The 22,889-nt window shown below is 36.7% G+C and overlaps 2 long non-coding RNA genes across 6 annotated transcripts in view; one reads left to right on the top strand and one right to left on the bottom strand.

Annotated features, from left to right (window-relative positions):
* Window positions 1–12,499, bottom strand: part of LOC105483472 (uncharacterized) — a 33,734-nt gene extending 21,235 nt beyond the window's left edge. The window contains exon 1 of the long non-coding RNA XR_011622715.1: window positions 12,312–12,499. This is a non-coding gene — a long non-coding RNA (uncharacterized lncRNA). The remainder of the gene's footprint in view (window positions 1–12,311) is intronic.
* Window positions 1–22,889, top strand: part of LOC105483471 (uncharacterized) — a 277,589-nt gene that overhangs the window by 220,216 nt on the left and 34,484 nt on the right. The gene's annotated exons all lie outside the window — the stretch shown is intronic.

Raw genomic sequence — 22,889 nt, 5'->3', positions numbered from 1 at the left:
CTGTAAAGGATTTTATTTTTCCTTTGCTTATGAAGCTTAGTTTGGCTGGATATGAAATTCTGGGTTGAAAATTCTTTTCTTTAACAAGATTGAATATTGGCCCCCACTCTCTTCTTGCTTGTAGGGTTTCTGCTGAGAGACCCACTGTTAGTCTGATGGGCTTCCCCTTGTCGGTAATCCGACCTTTCTCTCTGGCTGCCCTTAACATTTTTTCTTTTGTTTTCACCTTGGTAAATCTGATGATTATGTGTCTTGGGGTTGCTCTTCTCGAGGAGTATCTTTGTGGTGTTCTCTGTATTTCCTGAATTTGAATGTTGCCCTATCTTGCTAGGTTGGGGAAGTTCTCCTGGATAATATTCTGGTGAGTGTTTTCCAACTTGCTTCCTTTCTCCCCATCACTTTCAGGTACAGCAATCAAATTTAGGTTTGGTCTCATCACATAGTCACATTTCTTGCAGTCTTTCTTCATTCCTTTTCATTCTTTTCTCTCTAATCTTGTCTTCACACTTTATTTTATTAAGTTGATCTTCGATCTCCGATATCCTTACTTCCGCTTGATCAATTCGGCTATTGATATTTGTGTATGCTTCATGAAGTTCTCGTGCTGTGTTTTTCAGATCCATGAGGTCATTTATATTCTTCTCGAAACTGGTTATTCTAGTTAGCAATTCGTCTAACCTTTGTTCCAGGTTCTTAGCTTCCTTGCATTGGGTTAGAACATGCTCCTTTAGCTTGAAGGAGTTTGTTATTACCCAGCTTCTGAAGCCTACTTCTGTGAATTCGTCAAACTCATTCTCCATCCAGTTTTGTTCCCTTGCTGGTGAGGAGTTCTTTGGGGGAGAAGAGGTGTTCTGGTTTTTGGAATTTTCAAACCTTTTGAACTGGTTTTTCCTCATGTTCATGGAGTTATCTACTTTTGGTCTTTGAAGTTGGTGACCTTAGGATGGGGTTTCTGTGTGGAGGTCCTTTTTGTTGATGTTCATGCTATTCCTTTCTATTAGTTAGTTTTCCTTTTGACAGTCAGGCCTCTCTGCTGCAGGTCTACTGGAGGTTGCTGGAAGTCCACTCCAGACCCCGTTTGCCTTGGTATCACCAGCGGAGGCTGCAGAACAGCAAAGACTGCTGCGTGTTCCTTCCTCTGGAAGCCCTACCCTGCTTCAGCTCACCCTCCATGGGCTGCACCCACTGTCTAACCAGTCCCAATTAGATAAGCTGGATGCCTCCATTAGAAATGCAGAAATCATCCACCTTCTGTGTTGATCTCACTTGGAACTGCCAACCAGAGCTGTTCCTATTTGACCATCCTGCCAGCCACCTCCCATAGCCTTATTTTAAATAGAGGTGCCAAGAGTAGTAACTTTAAGAGTATATGTGGCAATATATTTTTATAGATGCTTCACTACTTGCTACCTAAAGTCCTCTGATAAATGATTGTACCTCTCATTCCAAATCCAAAGGAAGAAAAGCACAATGGTATATGTGGGTTCATTATTTTTCTTAAAAAAGACATCTGAAAGTCCTTACACACTCTAACCTTCATTTAAAATATATTTATATTGAGTATGAGTCAAAGATTGAAGTGTTATGGAATTCGTAGTAGCACAGTTGGTATACAATTGAGTTGGATGTCAAAATAGATATCCAAACTAGACGAATATTACATATTATATTGAAACAATTGCAAGGAGAAAAATACAAGCACAAATAAAAGAAACTTCTTTGACAGCCAATACGGATACTGATATAAGAAGGAATTTCACCAAACACTGGGCTCTAGAATTGAATGAGATGTTAACATTTGAATAATAATAAAGAAATGATGAGCAAGTTAAAAATGTTGGCAGCTTAAATATCTGATATAATAAATGGGGTCCTGTCTGACAGAAGCCTTGAGAGGTGAAATATTGGAGAAAGAAAATGTTTAATAGACATGCCATAGATTCTAAGTGAAATAAAATATTCTATTTAAGCAGAAGTTCTGGAATATTCATAGTCAAGGCAAGAAGAAGAAATGACTAAAGAGTAGATCTGTGGTCTTCCATTAGTCCACTCTGCCTTTTATTTTATTTATTTTTTCTGTTTTGAGACAGGATCTCCCTCTGTCACCCAGGCTATAGTGCAATGGTGCAATCAGAGCTCACTGCAGCTTCCAACTCCTGGGCTCAAGAGATCCTCCTCTCCTGCCTCAGCCTCCCCAGCAGCTGGGACTATAGGTGTATGCCACCTCACTTGACTAACTTTTAAGTTTTTTATGGAGATGAGGTCTCATTGTGTTGCCCAGGCTGGTCTTGAACCCCTGGCCTCAAGAAATCCTCCAGCTTCAGCCCCTGAAAATACTGAGATTACAGGCATGAGCCACCACACCCAGCTCTGTTCTCTTTCTTCAACATCTCTCAGACCCTCTCTTCTAGTTGCATTCTTCTCACAGTCTTCAGTTTTACATTAGTGACCTCAGGCAAAGCCTTTTGGAATGCCAACAGTCTTTGAAGATTTCTCTCTGTCTGCTTCACCTTGTACCGTTTCAGCAGGTACACATTTTCCAACACATGAGATTGAAGTTTCTGTCAGGTGAGCAACATAAAAGCAAGAGTGATTTCTCTGTCAGGGACCCTGAGTTGACAGAGGAGTCCATCACTCAGTTTCAACAAGAATATTACAAAAATAGTGAGTTGTTTATTCTCAGCACATCGTCTCAGGAGGGACGTAATAAGACTTTTTCCTATATTGGTAACTTTGATGGAACCCTTGATTAAAATGGTGTAGGGGAGGCAAAATGTTACCTCTTGCCTCTTAGGGTTTTTCAGTGGGCCTAATAATTAAACTGACATAAGACAGATTCACAGAGAAAAGCATACAGATTTATCTCATGAAAGTTTTACATAACACAGGAGTCCTCATAAGAAAATGATGACCCAAAGGAGTAACAAAACCTAAATGTTTTTATATTAGATTGAAAAAGAGGCAATTGTGGAAAAGTAACTAGAGTACATGGGGTGGGGGATGTTGCTAACGGAAGATAAGAATTATTTAAAGTCTGTTTGTACAAAATTCTCTCAGTCTCCACTTCGTGTCCTTGATGATAAGAATGTTACTTTCCTTCTGGTATGGGCAAGACATCTTCCATATGGGGGTTTTATCTCCTATTTTCAGGAAGAATAAAAGGAGGATCAGACTGTCCTTCCTGCACCTGCTATTTATTTTTAAAGTCTCTTTAACTCAAAGGAATTCTTATACCAAAGTGGCATATTTTGGGTGGCATATTCTGCCACCCTTCCACGGTATGTGTTAGGTTTCTCCATGGTAAAACTGTTATTTTTCTCTTAATAATTAATAAGTAATTGGTGGGGACATTCTTTGACACTCTGAAATAGCCTCTTCTTCATCCAATTTTCACCCACTAATTTAAAATCCATTGATTATTAATGCTAGATTACTAACTCCATTATGATGTTACATGTATTAGTTGGCATTTTAATGTAAGAAAGAGCTTTCTTTCCCTTTCTTTTTTTTTTTCTTTCTGTATGAACTCAGGGATGCTCATGTAACTCAGTGACTTATAAAAGATTATCACTACATTTTTTTTTTTTAGCTAAAATGTCCAGATTTGGTCAGTGGGATCCCCTTTGTATCTTTAAATCCTGTGTTGTCCTGATATGTTCAGGTCATTTTGTGAGGATGTCTTTATTTTCTGGGCAAAAAGATGTCTTAGAAACCTTTTTCTTTTACTGAGATGTCCTAGAATTCAGCCATCCTTGCCACTTCAAGCTAAAGGGAACTAGGCTTTGGTAGATCTTCTCTGTCCCCTTCTTCCTTGACTTTATGCTGTGTCTCAACCAGGAGAATATACATCTGCCCTCTCTGCCTCCATCAATATGAAATATTTCCACTCAATCTAGCAGATTCCTTAAAGACTCTGGAAGACTTTTGACAGCTTTCTTGTTCTTAGAAGACGCAGACTTTAGTTGCTTCATGTTCTGTCAGTCTCTGCCACTGAGATTAAAGGTGAAGTCAGTTAGACAACCTTGCTCACGATGGCCTTCCTACTACTGCAAGCCAAATAGAATCCATCTGTGATGGTCTAGTAGATTATTTTGTTCAAGTAAGCATTTATTTTTATTTTAAAGAAAGAAATGGTTGCACTGTTTATCATTAAGGTCCCAGCAGGACACTGGATTCATCACCAGTGGTTCACATGAAACGTTTTTAAAAAAGAAACAACAGATAGAGTATGAACAGGGATAAGAAAGCAAACAAGAGTTGGTCAGACATCCAAATACCAGCAATGTTAGAAAGATGTGGCCACTCCAAGGGCGAAAGGGACACAGGAACAACCCAGAGTGATGGTGGATCACTGGAATGAGGACCATGGAAAAGGACTCTCTAATAAAAGCATAACGGGAGAAGGAAAAAGTCATTGCCACAGTTGCGACGCCAAAGCAGGAAGGAAAAGGAGAGTAAGTGTTCCCACCCTCTTTTGTTGTTGGGCTTGTGGGCCAAACCTAACTGAAGTCCAGCCTGCAGGAGAGCTGAGGACATGAATTCGCAACAATCATCTCTGGGAGCACAGAGAGACAAGACAAGGGAGGACAATGGTTTTGGTGGGTAATAAAATAAAGAGTTGGTACAAATGCCCACTGTGGGGGTGGCCAATCTTTCAGTGCAATCTCTTTTTTAGCAAGGTTGTAGATGCTGAGTTTCCTATGCTTAAGGTCTGTCTCAAAAACACAGTTTTAATTTGGTTCAAAAGATTCTGCCATACACAAGTGGTATTATATTTATTTTATTAGGAAGAGCTTGTACCTCTCTTCTGCTCTGGAAAAATCCAATTTGTTATTCCACTGAGAGAAAGGATGTCAGGTGCATATTTGGGTAAGGCAGTCATAAACAAGTCTACATTCCGCTCATACAGTCTAACCCTGTTAGAGGCTATCAGTTAGGGTATTTTCAAGGGGACTGAAGTTTATTATGAGGGAACAAAGAAGCAAAAGTCATACTACATAATAAAAATGGAAATTAGCTTAAATTCTCCATTCCGTTTCCTGAGCCAATGAACATACAGCTCATGTCCTGCACATCTGTTTGCTGAGATGGATCTACAGTTACGTTAGGGTAAACTAAAATAAACCCCATGTAGGTTTCTAAGGTCATCAAAACTGAAAACATGTATCTCAGTCTTTTCGTGGGCAGATTTAGGGGAGGTACAACTTGGGGTTTTTGTACAGGTTATGATTTTCTCATTTTTATAAGAACTATAAAATCACAGTGTTTTCCCATTATATTTTCCTTTTTAAGCTTGGCTAGCAAACTGTACTGATCTGATGCCAATTTTACATCCACGAGATCTCTAAGGCCAAATGTCTGCATTTTCAAAAATTTAGTTATAAAGAAAAGAAGAACTTATAAAAAAAAAAACCTGCTACCGATAGAAATGTTTTTATTATATATATTTTCATCCAATTATGAGCCAAAGCAGCTTTCTCTTTTCTGATTCTTTTTCTTTTCCTGAGCGATTCTGCTGCTGTGTTTATAGACTGGTACTGCAGCACTGTGCTAGCACAGGGAGACGAGGAAGCAGACGTGACCAGACACAAAGGTGATAAAGGCTCGTCTCATTTCACTGTTCAGCCAGAGTGGAATGCAAATAGCAAGCAGTGCATGACAAAAAGTAAATGAGATCTTTAAAATCCTTTTGAAAGAATAATCTTAGATGGTATTGGCAGCTCAGGTAAGGCTTTTCTATGAATATAGGATTTTTAGCTCAGCAAAATCCCCTTAAAAGCCAGATAAGAGGTAATATAACTTTGTCTCTTCACTGTAAATTACATTTCTTCCTTTTCCACACTGCCTTTTAAACACACAAACACATATACACACCTGTGTTTCTCTGCTTGCTTCTCCTTTTTGTATCATTTAATTATACATTCTCATAGCAAGTAATTTTGCCTACCTACTATTTTAAGACACTAGTGGAAGTTCAAAGGTCAACAAGATACAAAATGTAGTCTCTGGGTGAACACAAGTTGCCTGGGGAAGCCATCCTAGAGGTGAAACAATGATCCAGTACAATATAGCAAAATGCTTGAATACAGATACAAATACAGTGCTTGGAGCACCAGGAAGAAAGTAACTAGCTCTGTCTTTTGGAATTGAAGAGTGTGTCCAAAAGACATACATCAGAACCAGATTACATATGAAAGATCAAATGGAAGGAATTAGAGAAAGAAATACATTCCAGGCAGAAGAAACACATTGTTTAAATACACCACGATAAAGTTCATTCAAATTTGCATCAATTTTGTTAATTTCCAGATGATATCATACCTTAAAGAGTGTATAAAGACTAGCTCTTTATGTTCTCTTGAGTTGAGATCAATAGAATTTGGAGACTAACATTGAGATATACATTGGGGTAGGCGCATGTTTGAATTTTGTCCCAGTCTTGAATCAGCCGGCAGCTAAGAATTTTAGTGTTCTAATATCTGAAATAGTGAAAAGACTACTTCGTCAGAAGGCTCATTTTTGCGTTCACTAAATGGCACAGCTTGTAGAAGTGCAGGACACCTGAAAGGCCCTTGAAAGCTGACTTATTATTTATAAATGAAGTTGTAGCTTGGTGTAATGTGATTAGCACAGGCTTCGGAATCAAATCACCTTGGATTTAAATCTTTCTTGCACTTATTAGCTGAATCACCCAGGCAAGTTAACTCACTCCTCTGAATGTCAGTATTTCCATCTGTAAGATGAACACAATGGGGCTCAGTAGCACTGCTGGGAAGACTGAAAATACTGCATGAAGATCAGGCTGCTAGCACACTATCTAGCCCGTATCAGCTACTCAATTAATAAGCAATGAGAAAATAATACAGAAAAGAAAATTTATCCTAAATCATGAGGCAGGGAATGGGGGCAATATTACACGTATATGAGAAATGATATTCCACTTTTTAAGGAATTCACATCGCCCTGCTGCCTTTCTAAAATGATAGTTTGCAGCCCTCAACACTTCTGAGACGGCACTAACATCTGTCTTCTGCATTTCACGGTTTGTTGGGAAGCCAGTGGTGAGCAGTGTGATAAATGCCAAACGGAGGGTAGACACAAAGGAAAAAGAGGTGGACAGGAAAGTGAGTTCTCGTTTTTGCCATTCTAGAACCTTCTTCCTCTATTCTCACCTTCAACAGAACAGGTTTCTGACCTGAGAATACAATGGTTATGCTATCGCTGGTTCTTCAACATTCATCTGAGATAGATTAAAATCAGGGTGAGAATTTTCTCTTCTGTTTTCTTCCTGGAGCAGGTTCCTTTGTCTCCTGCAACCACGCTCAAGCTGAGCATGTCAGCAGCGGCAGGGGAGATTTGTGATCTGAAGCTCAGGCTTAAAGTTGTTTACTATTGAGTATATTCAAGCATCATTGCATTTTCTTCTCTCTTTAATATGTTACTGGCAGTCGGATGGCTTAAAGCATCTCTGTCCAAATGGAATCTTTTTTTGCTTTGTTCTCCCTTCCCTCTGCCTCAGACACATGGCCACCTGGCATATGCTGTGTGTTCTCTGTGCAGAGACTGCCAGCAAGCAAACAAAGCCCTTGTGGACTCGCATGGGCAGAGCAGCCATGGTGGCTGTGAATTCAGTCAAACCACTGGTCATTCGGTCACACATTCAGATCAAATGGTTTCTTTGACTGAATTAACTGTAGGAACAGTAGATCCTGTCATGTATAGACACAGAAAAAAAGGGTAGTAATTCACAAGTTTCCTTTCAATGCCCCACATCGCAGAAAGACATTTCCTTGACTACTTTGATATTTTAAAAATTCAAATTAGATAATTATTAGCCTAATGCTATCCAATTACTTTAGAATTTACAGAGAAAAGGGGGAGGGAACCAAAATAGTTGGTAGTTCCTATATTTCCTTAGAAATATCAAGGATTTTTAGAAAGCTTTGTAATAATCTATTCTAGACATAACAAGGAAATATTCAAGATTAGTATATTCCAGGAGGTAATTTCTCTGTATGTTTAAATTATAATGAAAACCATTAGGAAAGAAAAAGGAACAAGTGTGCAAATAAAAGTAGCTAACAGAATTTTTTTAAAGTGGCAGCCAACATACTTTTGTATTTCTTTTTCTCAAGGTGATACTTTATACAGCACAGTTTATTTTCCACAAAGAGAAAACATAACAAAGAGGGCATAAAAGATTCAGTATCTTAATTCCCTTGGTTTTCTAAATTTACGTTTCATCATTTGAACGACAAACAGTATTTTAGGGGGGTAACTTTAAATACACAATTGTTGCTACTTTTGCTAAGAATAATTTGTTGGCAAACATGGTATGGCTCACTATGTTTAGCATAAAACGGTATATTTACTGTTACAATAAGAGAGTGCTTCCTCAAGCTGGCATATTTTGTTTTCCATGTTCAGTAAGATTAAACAGCAGGGGCCACTGAGCTATAAGAACCCATTGAGCTATATGCGATAGTCCCAGGTCTTCAAAAGGCACAGTGTACAGATTTGATTTTTGACTAGCCTTCATAAGATAAACCATAGACTGGTAAACTTAACATAAGTCATAGTCTTATTAACTATTCACCTGTAGTTAGATCCATTCAAAATTTGTTGATTAACTCAAATAAACCACACCCTCAACTGAGCGGCAGAGTTTCAAAATAGATAATGAAGGGCCTCATTTTCAGTAAACTTATCTGGCTTATACAAGGGAAGCAAATTAATGGTACAAGGTAACAGAGAGGAGGTGCCCAATCAATGGGTTATTTGACTGATATCTCTCTCCCTTTTCTTTCCCCTTTTCCTTACCAGGTACCAAATTGTGTGGATTATGTCTCCTAAAATTTTATGTGCTCTGAATTTCAATTATCCAAATTCAGATTGTCAAAATCATTCTTCTACACTGTTTGTATTCTATTTAATTGTTTGGTCTTAATTGGCCAGGATATCAATATCAATGTCTATAAAACTCATAAAAACTATAGCAGAATCATCTATTTATCTTTTAATATATCCATATTTCCTAGAGAAAAATCATTGTATGTGAACTTCCATATTTTCCCAAGCTAACTTTTCTACTTAATTTATTATAGTTCCCTTGCCTGATACAATATGTGTGTGTGAAGACAATTTTTCAATATATTCATACTTCATTCCTTAGAGATAAAATATGAATTTTATACCTTTTAACTGGATATTCATGATCTCCAAGAATCTATTCTCTAAGGTAACTTTTCTACCTTATTTATTGTAATTTTTTTTCTTGGCCTTATTCTCTATTCAAACCAGTTCCTCATACACAGCAAATATTTTTTTCAACTTTCTGTTACCAATCATGCAATTCCCCAAGCTAAAAGTTTTCTCCCTTCCATTTTTGTGTTTGCAAATTCTATGCATTCTTCTATGATTGGCTCAAGTGCAACGTGCACCATAAAGCCTTTCCTGTTTTTCTCATCTTTATATATTCTCTCTCAACTCATATCTAACTATTATTAGAGATATAGCATTTTTCACATTCTGACTTGTGTTATGACTTTATAATTGTATTTTTAATTCAATAGTTATTGTGTATTTACTGTGTGTTCAGTATTTCACTAAGAACTGGGGATATGAACATAAAAAAACCTCATATTGTCTCTGTCATCAAGAAGTTCACAAACTCGTGGTGAGACGGACATGATAATACATACAATATCATATTGAAATGTGGTGAAAACATAGGACAACCGGCTCTATATTGTAGTTAAATGGCTATATTATTATCTGAGGCATTATGAAATATATTACAGGAAAAAGATGCTTGGACTGAGAATGAAGGATGAACAAGAGTTCACAGTGAACCACACAGGGTATACAGTGGGGTAGCACAAGACATTCCAGATGAATGGACACATGCAAAGGCATGTGCTTAAATACATGTTTGAGGATAACTAAGTAGCTCAGAATAGCTGGAACTTACATGACCTGGAGGGAAGTGATGAGAACTAAGATGGGAGCGATAGTCAGGAGTGAGATGGCAAAGGCCTCACTTTCCAAATGAGAGTTTGGAGCTTAGCTTGTAGAAAATTGTTTGTTGAGATAATACTACTGTGTCATAGAAGTGGAAATAAGGAAGCAGTAGGAGTAGAACAAGCACAATATGTATTTTTAGTTGGAGGCCCTCTTGGACCAATGCCATGATTAATTTATGAATCTAATATATTGATTCTTTTTAAATTCTTAGATTTTCTTGTGTTTGTTTCTTGTCTTCTTTGAAAAATGACTGATTTCACTTCTCATATCAACTCCTACCCAATTTTAATAGCACTGTAAAATAACATTTTATTTTCAGTTATTTCTCATGAGTGAAAACAATAGTTTTGGAACTGGTGGGATTTCACTTTCCCAAAACAACTAATCCAAATTATAATATTTTAAAGCATTTTTCTACAAAGCTGCTAATCCAAATAATGGTATTTTCTAGTTCAGTTTTATGACGTTTGAAAGATGAAAGCAAGAGAAAATATATAAATAATTAAGCAAATGGAGGCACTTCTTTTTAGTCAGGGAAAATCTTATATAATGTCAGAGAAGAAACAATTTTTTAAAGCATTATTGTAGTATTGCATTTTGGGGATTGCTTTTAATAATATTATACTATATTATTATAGTTGGATATAATTGTAATAAGTTTTACAAAGGAATAATGTGGTAATTTAACAAAATAAAAAGAGTAGATATATATAAAATAATATTCAGATACACTTTATGTATCACTGATGTGCTTCATGCAAACACAAATTCTGTAATAGAAAATTAATCAAGAAGTAAGACCAGTTTTGAATCAAGGATGTCAAAACAGGTGATATCTGTGATGATTGAGGATAATTAGGACAGAATTCCTCTTAGTAGAGCCGTCCAAACTTCTCTTGACTCACATAATAAAGCAACTGTTTCAGACCTACAAAAAAGTGAGATGGAGTTTTATTGCCCTAATTGAATCTTGTTTGTATTTACATAATCCTTCTCTGACTGGGAAAAAAAAAAAAAAAGTTCAGTTCTGCCAGTCTGATTTTAGTGGTTTATACAGCTTCATAGGAGATACTGACTTTTAAAAAGTCACAAAACACATACTTTCATGTGTAGGGAACAAGGATGATGTCATCATATAGAATTGGGACTATGTGAGACTATTGATTTAAGGAATGATGATTCTGACTGCAGTGTAAGATATGAAAGAGATCTATCATTTCTTAGATGAGAAAAACCGTGGTTTCCAGAAAGTTCCTGTGGAAAACAAAAAGTACACTTAGATTAATGAAAGAAGAAATGTAGTAAGACACTACTAAAATGGTCCACCAGCTAGGCATATTTCATGTGTGCAGAGGATGTATGAAGATTGCACTGAATGTTGCAATCTTACTCTCCACAGCTTCATTCAATCTGCATTTTAAGACAAAGAGGCACAGTCATCCTTCCCTTCTTGTTAAGGGAAATATCTGGGTGTCAAATCCTCCTTGGATAGGAGAGCAAAAAATACCACTGTTATATACCCCATCTCTACTAAAACTACTATCTATGTGTTTCTGTGTATATATATGCCAGTAGTGGTGGCACACACTATTCCAGCTATTCGGGAGGCTGAGGCAGGAGAATCTCTTGAACCCAGAAGTGGAGGTTGCAGTGAGCCAAGATTGCACCATGCTCTGCCGCCCAGAGCGAGATTCCGTCTCAAACAAAACAAAACAAAGCAAAATAAAAAACAGATAAAACAATGGTTCAGTGTAAGTCTTTTAGGGAATTTTCCTGTCATCATTTGTTTTGAATGCCTTTGAAAGCATGCCGTTTCTTGAGTTTCCTAATATTTATCCTTTACATGACTTGAATTATATAATTTTAGGATTGAGAAAACAGTTATTCATTATTCGTGTGTTTCAGGAAAGCAGAGGACAGAAGTGCTGATAAAAAGGCAGAATAATGGCTGGACTCCAAAGCTATTTTCCTGGGCCACAGTTTGGTGAACACTGTACTAAATCATAGACGCACTGAATATTAAAGGAGGAAGAAACTTGAATATTGCCTAATCCAACCCCATCATTTTTACAGATCAGGGAACTAAGCTCAGGGGATTAAGTGGCTCATCTATAGTCACAAGCAAGTTAGTAACTGAATCTGAACCAAAACCCGAATATTATGTTTCATGGTTTAATATTTCCCAAAATCATGCTACCCCTCTAAATAGTATTTTTAAATTTTTTATAAAGTCATTATACTCACATGGTTAAAATTTATAAAAGGTAAACAGCAAAAAGTTTACTTACTTTAGATCAAAAATTATAAAATGCAGCCAACCATCTTGTGATCTCAGGCAGAATGGAAGGTTGAGCAAGATGGTTCCAGAATGTCAGAAGCGTGTTTTGTTGCAAAACTCCATAACCATTAAACAATAACATAACCAAAAGGTTATGTACGAGAAGGTACGACAACAAAAAAAAGTGAGCTCAGAAAAGTGAGGGTCATTTCGATGCCTAGAGGCAAAAAGCATTGTGTGTTTCCACCTGGTCTCTTGAGCCTCTATCATCAGCATAAAATCATGTCTGGTTAGCTAGTTTCTAGCTCCAAAAGAGTTACAGCCATACAAAGAAGACTTGGAGCCACAGACTGGCCTCCTGAGGCAGCGCTGCCTCAGCCAAACCGCAGATTCTTGAGAATTAGTTACGGTTTTAACTCCTGATTTTATGCATTATTCTAACAATTAGGTATAATGTAAGTGTGTAACATTGCAAATATATATTCTCTGTATTTGTGTTTTATTGGTCAACTGTAAATGATCTTCTTTGACTCCAAGATGAGACAATCAGAAAATTATTCTTCTTTCAGTCTTTTCCTACCTTCTCTTTCCTACTTTTATTATTTATTCATTGTCAGAGAATATACCTTTGCCTTCTCTAACTTAACCATAATTGTCACATTTATTTTACAGTCAAACATACTCAAAGTTTTCTGCCAGTTCTTTTGTCATGTTTTTATCAATCTTTCCTAATGAGCTGAAGTCTCTTCCTCTAGTGTTTATCTTAAGAAGGTCTCTTGGGAATAAAATTCCTGGTTTCTTGCATATTTAAAACAATGATCTCTAACTTTATACTCGAGTATGGCTCATCTGCATACAAAATCCTGGGTTCATGCTTCCTATCGTTAAGCATCTTTTAAATGTTGTTCCACTGACTTCCAGTGTTGACAATTTCTGTAGAGAAATCTGAGACTAGACTTATTTGTTTTCCCCCATACAGGTGTCTTAATATTTTGCCTGTCTATCTTTAATGTCCAACATTTTTATAGACTGTGTCTTGGCCTGCTCTAGGTCAGTTTTCTATACCAGAAGGTGATCCTTTATCTTATGAAAAGTCAAGTCTTTTCTTCTTTCATGATTTTTTTTTTTTTTTTTGGTGACAAAATACCCATAACAAAGTTTACCATTTTAATCTTTTTTCAGATACAGTTCAGTGACATTAAGTACATTCACATTGTTGTGCAATCATTAGTAGCATCTGCCCCAAGAATTTGTCATCTTCCCCAACTGAAACTCCATATCCGTTAAACAATAACTCTTCATTTCCTCTTTCCTGCAGTGCCTGGCAACCCCCATCTACCATTTTACTTTCTATGAATTTGATTCTTTTATTCCATATAAGTGTAATGATACCATATTTGTCCTTTTGTGATTGTCCATCAATTTTTTTAAATTATACCTTCCAATATAGTTTTCCATTATTTGGTTTTCTTACTTCGCTTTCTTCAACAGAGACTCCAATTATGCCTATACTACCTAATTTAAATAGCTAACATTTTAAGCTATTTTTGTCTTTATTTTTCACTTTTTAGTTTTCTATTCTCCATCTCACTATATTTTTTATAGCAACAAGTTTTCTTTGTGGTCTTCTTTCCCTACATTTTTGCAAAAATTTATATTATCATCTACTTTTTTTTTTTCTGAGGTAAGACAGATCACAGCTCAGCTCACATCTTCCTTGACATCTCTTATCTGAGTTCAGTTCTCTATTCGTGTTTCTAGTCTAATGCCATGAAGGCTGTTGTTTAATGAGTTTGTTTTTCTCCATATATACTGAGATGTTTGTCCCTAACTATCACAGGTACCACAGCCATGTTTTTACTGAGTGGTGTGCATTGTGCTTCATTTTGTGTGCTATCAGTGTATAGATGCAGTTCCAGTCTCTTTTCTATTACTCATCACAATGAGTTGAAATTTTCCCAGACAAGCTATTTGCAGGAGGTTTCTGTAGGGTTAGATATTCCAGAGGATCTTCTTCATATCAAAGTCCAAATTTTCTTCCCTCTGCTGACAAATATCTCTCTCGATTGCTTGTTGCTAAAATGTCTCTTCTGGGAGAGTTTTTGTGCAACCCTCTCACCTGTGTTCTCTTCATCCAAATGGCTCTGGATAGGGATGGGGGCAGACTTGTCATCAGCATTGCTCAGACCAGTTCCCACTTCCATTAATGAAAAAGAAAAAAAAGAGGGATATAATTTCACAATTCACAGTGAGCCACTCACCTTCAGGAAATATACTTTTGCTGATGCTTTCTGAAGTATGCTGCCGCTGATCAATTTTATAACTCTCATATTATTTCCTGCAATTTCTGATATGTAGCTTTTCTCAATATACACATTTCAGTTCTGCTTTCTAGTTTTCCTGAAAATGCAGTTAGAGAGATCTTTATTATCATTGTGCCTTTTGCATGATTTCTAGCAGAGGAAAAAGAAAGATGCTGACTTATGCGGCGAAATTCTCTTAATAGTTTCTTATCTGAGCTCCAAAAAGTAATATAGTTTCGAAGTGGGAAATAAATAATACTCATGTTGTATTATACACTATTTGAGGTTAGGTTCTATGACATTATAAGCAGTGTGCTTCACGCATCACTTCTTATATTATCTTTATACTTATCTTTTTATTTATCCTTGTATCCCACAGAGTGCTTAGAACAGTATCTGTTGCATAAGAAAAGCTTAACCAACGTTTGTTGGAATCTTGATGAATGAATAGTGGATATCATATATCCAAACAATGGTGCAATTATTTTTTGCTCATCTTAGACACAACATGAGAAATTCTCTACCTACCCAAGAATCTTTTGCCTGTTCCATTAACTCTACCTAATGAGTTAACACTTTACTCAGTTATTTCTATGTGATTATTGTTTAAATTGTAGGACAATGGTTTTAAATATGACTGTTGACAGAGTTCACATTTTGACAGTAGTGCTGATATATAAAATGCTCCTATGTACTCTCTCATCATGTACATTCATTTGATATGTAGGATAAACAAAACAATGGTATAGGAAATGTTTTATATTTGGATCCGAGTAGCATAATCATTTATTTGAACATTTGAATTTATCTGTACCCTTTTACCTAGGTCAATAGTTTACAGCAATTCACACCATAGAAATGAATTGATCAATAAAGAATTGAAACTCTTTGATATTTTCTTAGGAGAAGACAGAGTATGCCCTTTTTATAGACTTTTCCCCAGTGGTAGAATAGTTGTTTATTTTCATTTTTTAGCCTTGTTGCTCTATCTTTATGTAACATTCAAACTGACATGATATTACAGAGGCAATTTGTGTAATTACAAAGAGTTTTCTAATCTCTGGATTTATACTGATATGTAATCTTCTCAAGATAAAATAAAAGCCCTTAGTTAGTATGCTGCTTAAGAAGATGTCAATTTTCAATTACAATCCAGTATAGAGTAACCCTACTGAGCATGAATACTGCATTTTGTGTTAATTATCTTAATTTAATTGCTTTTTTATTAATCTTAATATTTAACAAATGGGATCATATCTGCAATGAATTTTTTAAGAAGCTTTGCAGAGGCTTATCATTACTCACCCCCTGAATTTCATTGTAAATATATGAAATACAAAAGTGTGTTATATTCTTCATCTTCATATTAAAAAAATTTAATTTCCATTTTTTAAGAATAAAAATGTTTATTGGTGAACACTAAAAACATCAATTTTTAAATATGATGTAACTATTTATATTTGACGTTGAAAATGTTCTAATAATAATAAATATTAAGACATTATTTGGGCCAGGTGCGGTGGCTCACACCTGTAATCCCAGAACTTTGGGAGGCCGAGGTGGGAGGATCACGAGGTCAGGAGATCGAGACCATACTGGCTAACACGGTGAAACCCCGTGTTAATACAGAAAATTAGCCGGGTGTGGTGGTGGGCACCTGTAGTCCCAGCTACTTGAGAGGCTGAGGCAGCAGAATGGTGTGAACCCAGGAGGTGGAGCTTACAGTGAGCAGAGATCACACTACTGCACTCCAGCCTGGGTGACAGAGCGAGACTCCGTCTCAAAAATAAAACAAAACAAAATACATTATTTGATTTATCTTCATGTAAGAAAAAATATATTATTTTCTCTCTCATACCCCATTTTGTCATGTTGAAAAAGTATATATGTGCATGTATATCTATCTATATATACACATATATCTATATCATGTATACCTGTATCTATATCTTATATATCTGTCTATCTGTGCCTATCTATACCTTACATGAGCTCAGAAAGTAATATAAAAGTTCAAATTGGGAAGTAAGTAGCCCACAGAAACTATTTTTTAACAGAAACTATTAGAGGACATGTCGCGTGACTTATTTTATATTTGTATTCTACAAAATGCTTACCGTAATATGTGCGTATGTATATATAAATTTAGTATTGGTTGAAACTGTTCAAAATTGAAAACTGGGAGAATTGAAGTAAGCCTATAAATCTATATTAATATTATTAGGATCATGCTTTTTACATTTTTGTGGATACGTAGTAGGTATATGTATTTATGGGGTACGTGAGATATTTTGATACAGAGGCATACAATGCATGACCGTCACATCAGGGTAAATGCAGTGTTCATTCCCTCAAGCATTTATCCTTTCTTTGTGTTACAAACAATCCAATTATATTTTCCGTTATTTTTTAAATGTGTGTTAAATTATTGCTGACTGTAGTCACCCTCTAGTGTTATCAAATACTAGATCTTATTCACTCCATCGAACTATGTTTTGTACCCATTAACCATTCCCCCTTGCCCCTCCCTTCTGCTACCCTTTCCAGCCTCTGGTAACCATCCTTTCACTCTCTTATCTCTGTGAGTTCAATTGTTTTAATTTTTAGTTCCCACAATAAGTTAGAACATGCTAAGTTTGTCTTTCCGTGCCTGTCTTATTTCATGTAATATAATAACCTTCAGTTCTACCCATGTTGCTGCAAATGATAGGATCTCATTCTTTTTTTGGCTGAAGAGTACTCCATTGTGCATACGTGTATTTTCTTTATTCATTCATATGTTGATGGGCACTTATGCTGCTTCCAAATCTTGGCTATTGTGAGTAGTGCTGCAATAAATGTGGGACTGCAATCTCTTCAAAGTACTGATTTCCTTTCTTTTGGGTATATACCTAGTGGTGCAATTGCTGGGTCATATGGTAGTTCTATTTTTAGTTTTTTGAGGAACCTCCAAACTGTTTTCCATAGTGGCTATACTAATTTACATTCCCACTAACCCAAGAGTGTATGTGGGTTCCCTTTCTCTACATCCTTGCCAGCATTCGTTATTGCCTGTCTTTTGGATATTAGCCATTTTAAGTGCTATGAGATGATATCTCACTGTAGTTTTAATTTGAATTTCTCTGATAAGTAATGATGTTGAGCACCTTTTTATACATCTGTTTTCCATTTGCATGTCTTTTTTGAGAAATGTCTATTCAGATATTTTGCCCATTCTAAAATCAGATTTTTTCCCTATAGAGTTGTTTAAGCCACTTACATATTCTAATAATTTAATCCCTTGTTAAATGGATAGTTTGTAAGTATTTTTCTCCCATTCTGTGGGCAGTCTTTCCATTTTGTAGATTAGTTTCTTTGCTGTGCAGAAGCTTTTTAACTTGATATGATCCCATTTGTCCATTTTTGCTTCGGTTGCCTGTGCTTATGGAGTATAACTCAAGAAATCATTGCTCAGTCCAGTGTCCCGGAGAGTTTCCCCAATAATTTCTTGTAGGAGTTTCACAGTTTGAGATCTTTTAGTTAAGCCTTTAATTCAGTTTGATTTGATTTTTTGTATATGGCAAACTTTTCTTCTGCATAAAAATATTGTTTTCCCAGCACCTTTTAGTGAAGACATTATCCTTTTCCCAATGTATGTTCTTCGTCGCACCTTTGTTGAAAATGAGTTTACTGTAGATGTATGGATCTGTTTCTGGGTGCTTTATTGTGATCCATTGATGTATGTGTCTGAATTTTTTTTTTTTTTTTTTTTTTTTTTTTTGAGATGGGAGTCTCACTCTGTCACCCAGGTTGGAGTGCAGTGGCAAGATCTCGGCTCACTGCAAGCTCTGCCTCCTGGGTTCATGCCATTCTCCTGCCTCAGCCTCCCCAGTAGCTGCGACCACAGGTGCCCACCACCACGCCTGGCTAATTTTTTGTATTTTTAGTAGAGACGGGGTTTCACCATGTTAGCCAGGATGGTCTTGATCTCCTGACCTCACGATCTGCCTGCCTTGGCCTCCCAAAGTGCTGGGATTACAGGTGTGAGCCACCATGCCCAGCCTGTATGTGTCTGGTTTTATGCCAGTGCCCTGCTGTTTGGGTTATTATAGCTCCACAGTATAATTTGAGGTACGGTAATGTGATTCATCAAGTTTTCTTTTTTGTTTTTTGCTTAGGATACTTTTGACTATTTTGAATCTTTTGTGGTTCCATATAAAATTTTGGATATTCTTTTTCTATTTCTATGAAGAACTTTATTATATTTTGATAGGTATTGCAGTGAATCAGTAGATTACTTTAGGTAATGTGGAGATTTTAACAACATTGATTCTTCCAGTCCATGAACATGAACATAGAATATCTTTCCATATTTTTGATGTCCTCTTCAGTTTCTTTTATCAGTGTTTTATAGTTTTCATTATAGAGATCTTTCACCTTTTTAGTTAATTCCTAGGTATTTAATTTTTTTGTGGTTGTTGTAAATGGGATTACCTTCGTGATTTCTATTTTAAAATGTTTGCTGTTGGCATATAGAAATGCTACTGATTTTTGTATGTTGATTTTGTATACTGCAACTTTATGATTTGTCTATCAATTCTAATATATTTTGGTAGAGTCTTTTGGTTTTTTCAAATATAAAATTATATCATCTGCAAACAAAGATAATTTGACGTCTTCCTTTCCAATTTGGATGCCCTTTCTTTCCTTCTCTTGTTTGATTTCTCTAGCTAGGACTTCCAGTAGTATTATGCTGAATAACAGTGGTGAGAGTGGAGACACTTGCCATGTTTCAGATCTTAGAGGAAAGGCTTTGTTTTTCTCCATTCAGTACAGTACTAGCTGTGGGTCTGTCACTTGTGGCTTTTATTGTGTTGAGGTATGTTTCTTCTGTATCCAGTTTTTTGAGGGTTTTTTTTTTATCATGAAAGGATGTTGAATTTTATCAAATGCTTTTTTGGCAACAATGAAAATGATCATATGGTTTCTGTCCTTCATTCTGTTGATATGATGCATCATATCAATTGATTTGTGAATGTTGAAACTTCCTTGCATCCCAGGGATAAATCTCACTAGGTCAGGACAAATGATCTTTTTAATGTGTTATTGAATTTGGTTTGCTACTTATTTTGTTGAGGATTTCTGTATCCATGTTCATCAGGGATACTGGCCTGTGGTTTTATTTTTTCGATGTGTCTTTGTCTGGTTTTGGTGTCAGGGTAACACTGGTCTTATAGAATGAGTTTGGAAGTATGCCCTCCTCCTCTCTTGTTTGGAATACTTTGAGTAGGATGGGTATTAGTTGTTCTTTAAATGTTTGGCAAAATTCAACAGTGAAGCTGTAAGGTCTTTGGCTTTTCTTTGCTGGGAGACTTTTTATTATGGCTTTGATCTCGTTATTTGTTATTCATACATTGAGGTTTTGAATTTTTTTTTTGACAGGATCTTACTCCATCACCCAGGCTGGAGTGCAGTGGTATGATCATGGCTCACCTTGGTCTGAACCTCTCATGCTAAAGTGATCCTCCCACTTCAGCCTCCTGAGTAGCTGAGACCACAGATGCATGCCACCAGGCCCAACTAATTTTTTTTTATTATTATTTTTTATAGAGACAGGGTCTTTCCATGTTGCCCAGACTGATCTTATACACTTGTGCTCAAGCAATTCCTCCTGTCTTGACCTTCTGAGGTGTTAGGATTACAGGAATGAGCCACCATGCCTGGTCTGAATTTCTTCTTGGTTCATTAAGATCATTATTGATTACTGTGGTAGTCAGTCTCTAAAATGGCCTCCAATAATTTCTGCCTCGGATATCCTGATCTTTACATAATCCCCTCCCCTTGAGTGGGCTGGGCTTACAGACTCATTTTTAATGACTAGAATACTGTAGAGGTGATGGGATGACACATCCATGATATGGTTTTAAAGAGGCTGTACCTTCCTTCAGCAGTGTCTCTTTCTGTCATTACTCATGCTGGGGGAAGCAAGCTGCCATGTCGTTAGCAGCCCTGTGGAGAGCCCTGTGTAGCGTGGTGAATAATAAGTGCCTCAATTCAACAGGCTTCAAGGAACTAAAGCTTTCTGATAACGACTCAAAGAGCTTGGAAACAGATCTTTGAACCCCAGTTGAGTTTTGAGATGTGACCTGTAGCTTGATGACAACCTCCTGATAGACTTTGAGCCTCAGGCTCCCATTTAAGTTGTGCCCAGATTCCTGAGCCACACAAACTATGAGATAATAAATGTTCCTTGTTTAAACTCACTACATTTTGGGCGTAATTTGTTATGCATCAGTACATAACTAATATAATTACCGATAACCTAATCTCACTAAATCAGGGAGTTCTTCTGACATAAATTTCTAAACTAGCTTTTCAGACGCCAGCTTTTTAGAAAAAAAGTGTTTATTCACAAATATAAAATAAAATGGGGTAATCTATTTCAAACATTCATAATCTTAAAATGTATTTTTAGATAAATGTTGGAAGTTAATAAAACGCAGGGGAGAACCTACCCTTTAGCACTTGATATTATTACAAACTATTTCAGAACAATGTATATTTTTTCATTTGATGTGAAGCTGGTATTAAAACTGTAATAATGAAAGAGTTTAAGTATGGCTTCAGCTGTATCTCTTTTTATTCAGCTGCATACCCGTATGTACATCGCTCCGTGAGTGCTTTAAAGTCATCTCAACTTACCTCGTTTATAACTAACTCCACGATTGTTTCCCACACTCTTCCTCGTCTGCATTTCCTCTTCCTAGTGAATGGCCCCCTCATGCCTCCATTTCTGTACTCCAGAAAAAGAGAAGTATTCTATGACAGATTCATACATCAAGTAGGGAAGAGTTTAACATGCTGTAACAAATAGTCCCTAATTTGGTGTAGATTGAATAAATAACACAAAAGCACATATCTTTTTTACATGGTTTCTAAAAACGTGGTTTCAGGTTGTTGGAGCAGCCAGCCCTGCTACCTTCAGCACACAACGTCCACTTCTGGGTTTAAGGCAGCTGCTCCACCACTCATCATCTCTTAACGATGGAAAAGGGGAAAAGGCAGGGAATAAAACATATGATCCAAGCAGTGGCATATATTACTGCTCACATGCCACTGGCCAGAATTAGTCACAAGAACACATCAACTGCAAACAAGTTGTAATCTGAGAAATGTAATATCTAGGTGGTTGGCCATGAACCTGAATGATCTAGCATGGTTTGGGGTTAAAATTACAGAACTTTGGGACAGACTTCCTGGGTTCAAATCCCTGTTCTACCACTTAACAACCGTGTAATCTTGAGCAAGTTATTTTTGCTTCTCTGTGTACTAGATCCTAGATCCTTCATATGGAAAATGTGCATAACCCCATGTATTTGTTGGAAAGTTTTTTTTTTTTTTGAGACAGAGTTTTGCTCTTGTTGCCTATGCTGGAGTGCAACAGCGTGATCTCAGCTCACCACAACCTCTGCCTCTCAGGTTCAAGCGATTCTCTTGCCTGAGTCTCTCGAGTAGCTGGGAATTCAGGCATGTGCCATCACGTCTGCCTAATTTTGTATTTTTAGTAGAGACAGAGTTTCATCATGTTGCCCAGGCTAGTGTCGAACTCCTGACCTCAGGTGATCCACCCACTTCGGCCTCCCAAAGTGCTGACATTATAGACGTGAGCCACCACATCCAGCCAGGAAAGTGTTTATAAAGCATTTAGAACCATGCTTGGTATCCTTAAATGTTTTTAGGTTAAAAGGAATGTTAGTAAAGCAGGAGATAATAGTTATTGGTAAACAGGAAGCACTTAATTTTCAATCCGTTTCATTTTTCATATTTAACTCATCACCAAATTTTGTTGAGTTTACCTCTTAAACTGTCTCCTTGTCTCACCCTGAATCCACCCTGGAGGGAGGGAGGGAGGGAGGGAGGGAGGGAGGAAGGAAGGAAGGAAGGAAGGAAGGAAGGAAGGAAAGAAGGAAGGAAGGAAGGAAGGAAGGAAGGAAGGAAGGAAGGAAGGAAAAGAGAACAGAAAGCTCCACTATGACCTACAAGACTCCATGTACCTAGCTCCAGACTATACTTTGGGCTTCTCAATCCCCAGGTTTTCAACACTCTAGCCCCAAATCCCTTGTTTAAGCTTATTTTGTAGACATACTGTGCTTCCTCCATTCATAATTTCCTTACACACAGTCTTCTTTCTGCCTGAAATATACCTACACCCCTTTCCTCCTTTAATTGACTCCTATTTCATTTTTTGGATTTAAATTAATTATTACTTTGAATGTCAAGTCTTAGCAACTACGTAGGTAAGGTCA

This window comes from Macaca nemestrina, chromosome 4 (genome assembly GCF_043159975.1).
Source record: "Macaca nemestrina isolate mMacNem1 chromosome 4, mMacNem.hap1, whole genome shotgun sequence".
Taxonomy (NCBI): domain Eukaryota; kingdom Metazoa; phylum Chordata; class Mammalia; order Primates; family Cercopithecidae; genus Macaca; species Macaca nemestrina.
Note: the sequence above shows the minus strand (reverse complement) of the source record. Positions and strands in the feature narration are given on the sequence as shown.